Raw genomic sequence first — 11,772 nt, 5'->3', positions numbered from 1 at the left:
GGGTGAGCCATGTCTCTGTGAAACAGAGCACACAGCAGTCTCTTACTCCCCTCTGAGAGGTAAGTCTGGCGTTAAGTTCATCCAGCTTGTTTTCGATCGCTTGGACGTTTGCCAGGAGTATGCTGGGGAGAGGGGTCTTGAAACCGCGTTGCTTCAGTCTAACCTGCAGACCGACGCGTTCCCTCGCTTCCTCGGTCGGCGGCTGCTGCTGGATGATCCTGGGATCCGATGGCCGATGTCAGCTCTTGTGGAAGGTAGGTGGTTGCGTCTGGCGGGGTCCAGGGCGCTGGCAGGGACCAAGGCGCTGTTTACGTATCTGGGGTCGCGTCTGGCAGGGTCCCGGGTGCTGGTTGAGGTAGAGGGGTTGCTAGGGGGGCATGTTTGCGATCTGGATGGGTCCCGGCGTTATGCGGCGCGTTTGGGTCCTCGTGCGTGGGCTCCGCCGTTTCGGGGGTCCTGGGTCGTGGGCAGGGGCATCCTGAGGCAGGTTGGGCTGGGTCCCGTGGTCTGTTCCCTCCCTGGGCGCTCCTGGGATCGGATCTTGAAGTAGGCCCGGTCGAGACTCCACATGGATTTTTCTTTCTTCCATCACCAGGTAGGTCAGGTCGCTGGGCGGGTCTCTCGAGGTCGGGTCACTGGGCGGGTCTCTGGGGGTCGCGTTGGGCCGGGTCTTGCCGTCGGGGGTCGGGTCGGGAGCTCCGGGGACTGGGCAAGGCGTTCCGGGAGCTGGCGTCGGTAGTTAGGCCGGGTTTGGAGCTCCGAGGTCCGGGTCGGCTTCAAATCGAGGTCGGGGCATCACTTCCGGTTTGGGCCCGATCTTCTTCCAGGTCGCGGAGGTCAGGTCGGGTCGGGTCAAAAGGTCTCCAAGGGCCTCGGAGGATGTTCAAGCCTGCAAGACGGTAGGCTATTGCAGAAAATACGGAGGCTGGGGATTGAGGGTGATTTAGAGATGTGGATCAGAAATTGGCTAGCTGAAAGAAGACAGAGGGTGGTGGTTGATGGGAAATGTTCAGAATGGAGTTCAGTTACAAGTGGCGTACCACAAGGATCTGTTCTGGGGCCGTTGCTGTTTGTCATTTTTATCAATGGCCTAGAGGAGGGCGCAGAAGGGTGGGTGAGTAAATTTGCAGACAATACTAAAGTCGGTGGTGTTGTCGATAGTGTGGAAGGATGTAGCAGGTTACAGAGGGATATAGATAAGCTGCAGAGCTGGGCTGAGAGGTGGCAAATGGAGTTTAATGTAGAGAAATGTGAGGTGATTCACTTTGGAAGGAATAACAGGAATGCGGAATATTTGGCTGATGGTAAAGTTCTTGAAAGTGTGGATGAGCAGAGGGGTCTAGGTGTCCATGTACATAGATCCCTGAAAGTTGCCACCCAGGTTGATAGGGTTGTGAAGAAGGCCTATGGAGTGTTAGCCTTTATTGGTAGAGGGATTGAGTTCCGGAGTCAGGAGGTCATGTTGCAGCTGTATAGAACTCTGGTACGGCCGCATTTGGAGTATTGCGTACAGTTCTGGTCACCGCATTATAGGAAGGACGTGGAGGCTTTGGAGTGGGTGCAGAGGAGATTTACCAGGATGTTGCCTGGTACGGAGGGAAAATCTTATGAGGAAAGGCTGATGGACTTGAGGTTGTTTTCGTTGGAGAGAAGAAGGTTAAGAGGAGACTTAATAGAGGCATACAAAATGATCAGGGGGTTGGATAGGGTGGACAGTGAGAGCCTTCTCCCGTGGATGGAAATGGCTGGCACGAGGGGACATAGCTTTAAACTGAGGGGTAATAGATATAGGGCAGAGGTCAGAGGTAGGTTCTTTACGCAAAGAGTAGTGAGGCCGTGGAATGCCCTACCTGCTACAGTAGTGAACTCGCCAACATTGAGGGCATTTAAAAGTTTATTGGATAAACATATGGATGATAATGGCATAGTGTAGGTTAGATGGCTTTCGTTTCGGTGCAACATTGTGGGCTGAAGGGCCTGTACTGCGCTGTATTGTTCTATGTTCTATGTTCTATGTTCTAAGAGACGATAAAAGAGAGAGGTTAGTAATAACGTTAGGTTTAGAATTAAATTTTAAAAGATTAGAACGAGTATAAGTTCAGTAAAAAGTGGATCTGTTTGTGAGAGCTCGCAGAGAGTTGCCTCGCTCCGGCGCCATCTTGGTAAAGCCAAGGAAGTAAAAAAGGACCTGTAAAGATGGAACACACTCCCACTCTCCCTTGCGGGGAGAGTCCAGACGATCAAAATGAACGTGCTGCCCAGGTACCTCTTCCTGTTCAGATCCATCCCGATCTACATCCCCAAGGCCTTTTTCAAAGCACTAGACAAACTAATCATGGTGTTCGTATGAGGGGGGGAAAGAATGCTAGGATCTGTGAGAAACACTGCTCACTTACTAAAAGATTTACACTTAGTCAAATTCTGAAGAAGTATTTATTATCGATCTTGCAAGAGCGGGTGCCTCCAGTAAGCAATAGCAGACACAAAGAATTCACACAGCATCACTTTGTTATATACAATCCATGAAAATACAATCCGTGGGAAACCATCCCTGAGAAACACATCCCACCCACTATAGACAGGGCAGTTCCCTTATTTCTTCTCTCCCTTACACAGTGATTTGGCAGTTAAAGATAAGAATGAGGCCCCCTGCTTGCACCTGCTATCTCCCCCTTGCTTAGCAAGTTCTGTTATTGTACATTCCGTTCTTCCCCGAAGGTCATCCTGGTACATCGTTATAATAATTCGCTCACTATAGCTTACTCAGAACTTGACATGTTAATTTTCCCATCATGCTTCATTGTTGACATCTTAATTGTGAACCAGAGTATATACATGTAAAAACAACACAGAATGTTCATTTCTCACAAATCCCCATTTTTTTTCTTTTTACTGTTGTTGCTTTTTACACTTCGTAGCCTCTTCTAACCTACCCCAAAATTGTCCAACATCCTCTCAACTTCCCTTTCTATGGGGCAGTCCCCCCCTTCATTCTCCCCACTTTCTAGTAGGCAAATGGTATCCTGACCCAGGGGCATCTGCTTGGTCAAGGCTGTTTCGATGAGCCTCTGCACCAAGCCTCTTACACACGGGATGATGCAGCAGCCTATTGCCGCCAATGCTCCTATCTCCACGATGATGGAGGTGAGGATGGATACAATTAACCCTTTCCATTTCCCAAACATTGATTCAAGCCACCCAGTCATGGATGTGTCTGCCCCTGAATTGTGTGCCATTTCCTCAGCCAGAGTGGTTAACCCTTGTAGCGCACGGGTAATCGATCCGTCGGGTGCCGTGTTGTTGGGGATAAACGTGCAACACTGTCCTTTGAGCATAACGCATACACCCTCTTTCTCTGCCAAAATCATATCCAGAGCCAATCTATTCTCCCAGGCCATTCTACTGGTTGCGTCCAGTTGTTCTGCTATGCCCTTCACGGCGTCCCTGGTATAATTGATGAACCTCTGTTGATTATAGTATATATAGTTTATCCAATCCACATTCTTATTGATCGTAACCCACCAGAAGAGGGACTCGAACCCAGCTGCAATCTGATTTTGGGCTTTGAACTCATCCGGTACTCCTCTGGGAATGCCAACGGAGTCCAGGTAAATCCTGTCATCAAATGAGGTAGGTGTGCCCCGTTTAGATCGTCCCCCTTTTACACTCCCCCTCTCCTCTTGTCTTTCATAGGCTATACTGAACGGAATGGCGAGCTGAACTAATGCGCATGTCCCTTTCCATTGGGGGGGTAGAGTGGGTCTTAGAATCTTTCCTCCGCAATACCACCATATATCTGCACATGGTATTTTTAGTGATGAGTAATTGCCCTGGGTGGTCACGTTCTTAGTCTCAATACAAGTCTTGAGGTCTCCCATATCTTTACTTAGCCCCGTATCAGAACGACTTATACATGATTTGTGATGCGTCACGGTAACCAAGAAGGAGGGAGGGTTTGCTGATAGTTTCTTATTAACAGGAGGAAACATCAGAGATAGGGCAGTGCAGGTCTTGTTGCCCCAGGCTGTCGCATCTTGGTACAAGGCCATCATATATTCCATGCTCCCTCTATTTTCTGTCCACCCCAGTGGAAAGGGCTCCATATGGGCCTGTGGTCTACCTGATGCGCAAGCATAACAATTGTCTTTCTTCAGCGTCTGGGCCGAATACCTCACCCACTCAATCCACGCATTCTGTTCCTCATAGCCGGTCTCTATCTCAAAGGCTTGCTCTAAATCTTTTACTTCAATTATTTTGACTCCCTGTTCTTTCTCCGCCTTGTCGCCCCTAGTGTCATTAGTGGGAATTGCTCCCTGGTCTAATAAAATACGGAAGCAGCATTCAGTCTTGCCATTTCTCATGATTACCCCGACTATCTCATTTCTAAGTGAACAAACCCTATTGCCTGACTCCATCCAGGCCGTGTGTTTTACGGTGATGTATACGGGGTGACAAGTTCCAGCATTGCACGTTGAGGGGGAATAACCATTAATCTGGTGAATGGAGACGACCGGTGGTGCCCCTCTGGGCAATTGGCAGAACCTTTTCAGCCAACCCTCCCTCTCCGTAATCATCCCCCCTCGGTAATAATGAAGAGAGTCTACCCTAAACTCCTTTCCCTGCCCCGCTGACACGCAGTCTATGAGGGTGCACAGATCAGTTCGTATTACCTGAGGGTACCGACTTTCTGGGATTGTCAATGTAATCATACGACCAATTCCGAACTCCCACATCATTAATATTATTATACATTGCATAGTCCATTTTAGCCGTAGTTTCGTCATATTATTGAACAGTTCAGGATTTAGTGTCTTTTCAATCTTATCTTAAATGGTTCCTCAGTGGCCTCCACATGCCATTGTTCCTGTTCCTGCGGTGATTTAACGGGACCCTTTGTTCTGCTGTAATGAGTCCAACCTTTTTCAGCAGTTCGTATGGCAGTCTCTGTGGTTAACAAAACCAGGAATGGCCTGTCCCAAGTGGGTTGAAGCTTGTTTTCTTTCCACGATTTCACCAGTACCCAATCTCCTGGTTTAAATTTGTGGACTGCGAATTCAAGGGGAGGTGTCTGCGCTAGCAGTCCTTGTCTCCTGAGGAATGATAATGAGGAACAGTGCCAGTATATATTTCTTTACATAGATATCTTTACATTCTGCAATGGGCAATTCCCCCATTGTTCCAAGGTATCAGACTGATGAGACTGTGTTACACTGTCAGTGTGCTCCTGTACTGCTCTGTATTTAACAGGAGTCTGCAGACTGATGAGACTGTGTTACCCTGTCAGTGTGTTCCTGTACTGCTCTGTATTTAACAGGAGTCTGCAGACTGATGAGACTGTGTTACACTGTCAGTGTGCTCCTGTACTGCTCTGTATTTAACAGGAGTCTGCAGACTGATGAGACTGTGTTACACTGTCAGTGTGCTCCTGTACTGCTCTGTATTTAACAGGAGTCTGCAGACTGATGAGACTGTGTTACCCTGTCAGTGTGTTCCTGTACTGCTCTGTATTTAACAGGAGTCTGCAGACTGATGAGACTGTGTTACACTGTCAGTGTGCTCCTGTACTGCTCTGTATTTAACAGGAGTCTGCAGACTGATGAGACTGTGTTACACTGTCAGTGTGCTCCTGTACTGCTCTGTATTTAACAGGAGTCTGCAGACTGATGAGACTGTGTTACCCTGTCAGTGTGTTCCAGTACTGCTCTGTATTTAACAGGAGTCTGCAGACTGATGAGACTGTGTTACACTGTCAGTGTGTTCCTGTTCTGCTCTGTATTTAACAGGAGTCTGCAGACTGATGAGACTGTGTTACCCTGTCAGTATGTTCCAGTACTGCTCTGTATTTAACAGGAGTCTGCAGACTGATGAGACTGTGTTACACTGTCAGTGTGTTCCTGTTCTGCTCTGTATTTAACAGGAGTCTGCAGACTGATGAGACTGTGTTACACTGTCAGTGTGCTCCTGTACTGCTCTGTATTTAACAGGAGTCTGCAGACTGATGAGACTGTGTTACACTGTCAGTGTGTTCCTGTTCTGCTCTGTATTTAACAGGAGTCTGCAGACTGATGAGACTGTGTTACACTGTCAGTGTGCTCCTGTACTGCTCTGTATTTAACAGGAGTCTGCAGACTGATGCGACTGTGTTACACTGTCAGTGTGCTCCTGTACTGCTCTGTATTTAACAGGAGTCTGCAGACTGATGAGACTGTGTTACCCTGTCAGTGTGTTCCAGTACTGCTCTGTATTTAACAGGAGTCTGCAGACTGATGAGACTGTGTTACACTGTCAGTGTGTTCCTGTTCTGCTCTGTATTTAACAGGAGTCTGCAGACTGATGAGACTGTGTTACCCTGTCAGTATGTTCCAGTACTGCTCGGTATTTAACAGGAGTCTGCAGACTGATGAGACTGTGTTCCACTGTCAGTGTGTTCCAGTACAGCTCTGTATTTAACAGGAGTCTGCAGGCTGATGAGACCGTGTTACACAGTCAGTGTGCTCCTGTACTGCTCTGTATTTAACAGGAGTCTTCAGACTGATGAGACTGTATTACACGGTCAGTGTGCTCCTGTACTGTTCTGTATTTAACAGGAGTCTGCAGACTGATGAGACTGTGTTACACTGTCAGTGTGCTCCTGTACTGCTCTGTATTTAACAGGAGTCTGCAGACTGATGAGACTGTGTTACACTTTCAGTGTGCTCCTGTTCTGCTCTGTATTTAAGAGGAGCCTGCAGACTGATGAGACTGTTACACTGTCAGTGTGCTCCTGTTCTGCTCTGTATTTAACAGGAGTCTGCAGACTGATGAGACTGTGTTACACTGTCAGTGTGCTCCTGTTCTGCTCTGTATTTAACAGGAGTCTGCAGACTGATGAGACTGTGTTACACTGTCAGTGAGCTCCTGTACTGTAGGTGAATGTCATGCCCCTGTTCAAAAAAGGGACTAGGGATAACCCTGGGAATTACAGGCCAGTTAGTCTTACTTCGGTGGTAGGCAAAGTAATGGAAAGGGTACTGAAGGATAGGATTTCTGAGCACCTGGAAAGACACTGCTTGATTAGGGATAGTCAGCACGGATTTGTGAGGGGTAGGTCTTGCCTTACAAATCTTATTGAATTCTTTGAGGAGGTGACCAATCATGTGGATGAAGGTAAAGCAGTGGATGTAGTGTACCTGGATTTTAGTAAGGCATTTGATAAGGTTCCCCATGGTAGGCTTCTGCAGAAAGTAAGGAGGCATGGGATAGTGGGAAATTTGGCCAGTTGGATAACAAACTGGCTAACCGATAGAAGTCAGAGAGTGGTGGTGGTTGGCAAATATTCAGCCTGGATCCCAGTTACCAGTGGGATCAGTTCTGGGTCCTCTGCTGTTTGTGATTTTCATTAATGACTTGGATGAGGGAGTTGAAGGGTGGGTCAGTAAATTTGCAGACGATACGAAGATTGGTGGAGTTGTCTCTCTCTCTCTGTATTGAAACAGTGACTCCAGGCATGTTGCAGCCTTCTCTGTCTCTCTCTCTCTGTATTGAAACAGTGACTCCAGGCATGTTGCAGCCTTCTCTGTCTCTCTCTCTCTGTCTCTCTCTGCCTCTTTCTCTCTCTCTCTCTCTCTGTCTCTGTATCTCTCTGTCTCTCTCTCTGCCTGTCTCTCTCTGTCTCTCTCTCTCTCTCTGTCTCTCTCTCTGTCTCTCTCTGTCTCTGTATCTCTCGCTGTCTCTCTCTCTCTCTCTCTCTTTCTCTGTTCTCTGTATCTCTCTGTCTCTGCCTGTGTCTCTCTCTGTATCTCTCTCTCTCTCTGTATCTCTCTCTCTCTCTGTATCTCTCTCTCTCTCTGTATCTCTCTCTCTCTGTATCTCTCTGTCTCTGTATCTCTCTCTCTGTGCCTGTCTCCTTCTCTCTGTCTGTCTGTGTTTGCTCACTACCTCATTCACAGTTGCAAAGAACATTTTCGTTTTCTGTTCTTTTTTTGAATGCTCTGACTTCTCCTGAATTTAAAGGAGAATTTACAAATCCTATGTCTCCATCTCCAATCGGGACTTCCCGAAGGGGGTTCAGTTTCGTTATTTCTGGTTCCTTTATCTGTCCTTTTGTGGATCTCAATATCATTTTACTCCCTCCTTCTTCTTCAGGGACTTTCTCTGATTTGCCTTTATTCATTTGTTGGTCATTTGGCGAGTCCTTGTCGGTTGACTTATTCTTATAAGGGGGTGGCAAATTATCTAGGACGTCCCATTGTTTAAGAGGGGCTGTGCGACCGTCTTCGCCCTGTGGGATTCATGGATATATTCGGGTGGCGTTCCTGCTGGGAAGCCAACAACTCGCGAAGCTTACTTCTTTATCGGAACAGGGTTTTTTATCATTGGCATATATATTCAAAACTTGGCACACCCAATCTTCGTCCGAACCGTTTTTCGGCCAAAAGACTGAGGGTTTACGGATTGCTTCTTTTACCCATGTGAAGCAACAAAATGTTATCATTGTTTTCCTGTCCTCATTTCTTGTACGTGGCTCTCAACATCCCAATTCACTAACATCCGACCCACTGGGCTTTCTGGTGGGATATTCTTAGGGATTCTCTTATCAACGCCGTCTCCTTGTTTCGAGTTTTTACTTCCCATTGTAATGTACTCAACTTTCACTTATTTCTAAGTAAAGTGTCTAGTTATGACCCTGTCACAACAATCACAATCCTGAAAGCACTTATATCATCAATCCGCCTATACACTTATACGGATGTCTAGATATAAACTCCAGAGTCCTTATATCATCAACCCGCCCCTGCAGATGTTTAGATACGAACCCAAGTCAACAAGGTAGTACTTAAAAGCCGTTTTTCTTACCTTGCTCGGTGCACAGAGTTGCCTGACTTCCCTCACGGCGTGCCTGCCACTATAATCCGTGACTTGCTTCTTCAGAATGACTACCCGAGGAACATGTTCAGTCAGTTGACCGTGGGTGACTACTCAAGATGAAGTACGAGACCGTTTAAATAACGGGACGCGTCTTCTCGGTTCCTCTTGAGCCGCCCCCCCTGATCAATGAAAAACTATCCCGGCCACGAGCCCCCAATTGTGAGAAACACCGCTCACTTAATAAAAGATTTACACTTAGTCAAATTCTGAAGAAGTATTTATTATCGATCTTGCAAGAGCGGGTGCCTCCAGTCAGCAATAACAGACACAAAGAATTCACACAGCATCACTTTGTTATATACAATCCATGAAAATACAATCCGTGGGAAACCATCCCTGAGAAACACATCCCACAAACTATAGACAGGGCAGTTCCCTTATTTCTTCTCTCCCTTACACAGTGATTTGGCAGTTAAAGATAAGAATGAGGCCCTTTGCTTGCACCTGCTATCTCCCCCTTGCTTAGCAAGTTCTGTTATTGTACATTCCGTTCTTCCCCGAAGGTCATCCTGGTACATCGTTATAATAATTCGCTCACCATAGCTGACTCAGAACTTGACATGTTAATTTTCCCATCATGCTTCATTGTTGACATCTTAATTGTGAACCAGAGTATATACATGTAAAAACAACACAAAAACAACACAGAATGTTCATTTCTCACAGATCCCAAAGAAGGTCTTACAAAAAACAAAATCCAGGGGGGGGCTAGCCCTCTCATACCTACAGCTTTACCACTGGGCGGCGGCGGCCGAGCGAATAAGGGGATGCATCAAGGAGCCAGAAGCCGAGTGGATGCGCGCAGAAGAGACCTTCTGCATGGAGATCTCCCTCCGGGCCCTCGCCACGGTGGCGCTCCCATCCCCATCCCCACCCAAAAAACACTCCAGCAGCCCGGTGGTAATAGCCACCCTCCAATCCTGGAACCAACTACGGCAACAATTTGGCCTGACCAGAATGTCGGGTAAAGCTCCCATCTGCAACAACCATAGGTTCACGCCAGCGTTGACTGACGCCACCTTCAAAAGGTGGGGACAGGACACTGACAGTCAGGGACCTGTACACGGAGGGCAGGATTGCAACACTGGGCGAACTGACAGAGAAATTCCAGCTAGCCAGGAGGAACGAGCTAAGGTACCTGCAACTAAAAAACTTCCTACGAAAGGAGACAGGGACATACCCACAACCACCACGACAGAAACTACTGGAAGAGTTACTGGACGCAAGCATACTAGATAAAGGAGTGCTGTAGTGGCATGTATGACCGACTGGTAGAAGGGGCCGACACCGTATTGGACGCAACAAGAATGAGGTGGGAGGAAGACCTGGGGATTGAAATAGGGTGGGGACTCTGGAGCGAAGCACTGCATAGGGTCAACTCCACCTCTACGTGCGCAAGGCTCAGCCTGACGCAACTAAAAGTGGTACATAAAGCCCACTTAACAAGAACCCGTATGAGTAGGTTCTTCCCGGAGGTAGAGGACAGATGTGAGCAGTGCCAAGGAGGCCCAGCCAACCATGCCCACATGTTCTGGTCCTGCCCCAGACTTGTGGAGTACTGGACAGCCTTCTTCGAGGCAATGTCCAAGGTGGTGGGGATGAGGGTGCGGCCATGCCCGAAAATGGCAGTCTTCGGGGTTTCAGACCAGCCAGATCTATTCCTGGGGAGGGCGGACGCCCTTGCCTTCCTGATCGCCCACCGTAGAATCCTGTTCGGCTGGCGGTCAGCAGCACCACCCAATGCTGCAGACTGGCTGTCCGACCTCTCGGAATCTCTCCAAATGGAGAAAATCAAATTCGCCATTCCGAGGGTCAGACAACGGCTTCCACAGAACGTGGGAGCCATTCACCCAACTGTTTGTGGCCAACAAACAAGCAGAATAGCCAGGTAGCCAAGAAACAGGGGAGTAGCCAAAGCATGAGAGGGAGAGATAGACCAGGAAGGGGGGGGGGGGGGAGCTAAATCTAAGAGGAAGGCAAGGCAAGCCACAGGAGGGGGGGGGGGCAGGAGCAGGGAGAGGGGGGTAGAGGGAAGAGACGGAACAATAGAGGAGAGCCAGCGAGGGGAGGGGAGGGGGGAGGCAGGGAAACGTTAACAAACTTAACTCCACAGGAACAGAGAAAACGGGGAAGACGGGAGGGCCGCAGAAGCGGAAGTGCGCAGAAGCGGAACGAGACAACAACGGCAACGAACTCCGTGTGGGAGAAGCAAGGGATAACACCACGAACAGATGCCTACTTATGTGTGTAAATAATTTTGCCAAGTGTAGAGCTGCTGCTGTTGGGCCATAATACCGTCCGATGGCTTCTCAGGGAAAATTAAAACGTCAGCAGCAGCGACCCGTAGAGGAGTGGGGGTGAGTGCTCCATTGGGAGGGTGTGGGAAGACTGAGGCGCGTGGGGTCACGTCTAGTCAATTGCTATTGTATATTCTCTTTTTGCACTATGTTAATGTTCACTCTATTTTGCGGTGTTAAGATTATTACTATTTATTATGAAAAACTTTGCAAAACTTTAATTTAAAAAAAATATATATATTTTTTAATGGGCAACTCCTTATTTTTAAACAGTGTCCACCTACTTCTGGGTTCTCCCACAAGAGGTAACATCCTCTCCACATCGATCCTGTCAAGGATCTTTTATGTCCCAATCAAGTCGCCTCTTCCTCTTCTAAATTCCAGTGGACACAAGCCCAGCCTGTCCAACCTTTCCTAAGGCAACCCTCCCATTTCCAGTACCTGTCTAGTAAACCTTCTCTGAACGGCTTCCAACAGATTTACGTCCTTCCTTAGATAAGGAGACCAATACTGTACACCGCACTCCAGATATGGCCTCACCAATGCTTTGTATCAGAGAAAAATAACT

Source organism: Scyliorhinus torazame, chromosome 3, assembly GCF_047496885.1.
Source record: "Scyliorhinus torazame isolate Kashiwa2021f chromosome 3, sScyTor2.1, whole genome shotgun sequence".
In the NCBI taxonomy this organism is placed as follows: Eukaryota; Metazoa; Chordata; class Chondrichthyes; order Carcharhiniformes; family Scyliorhinidae; genus Scyliorhinus; species Scyliorhinus torazame.
Note: the sequence above shows the minus strand (reverse complement) of the source record.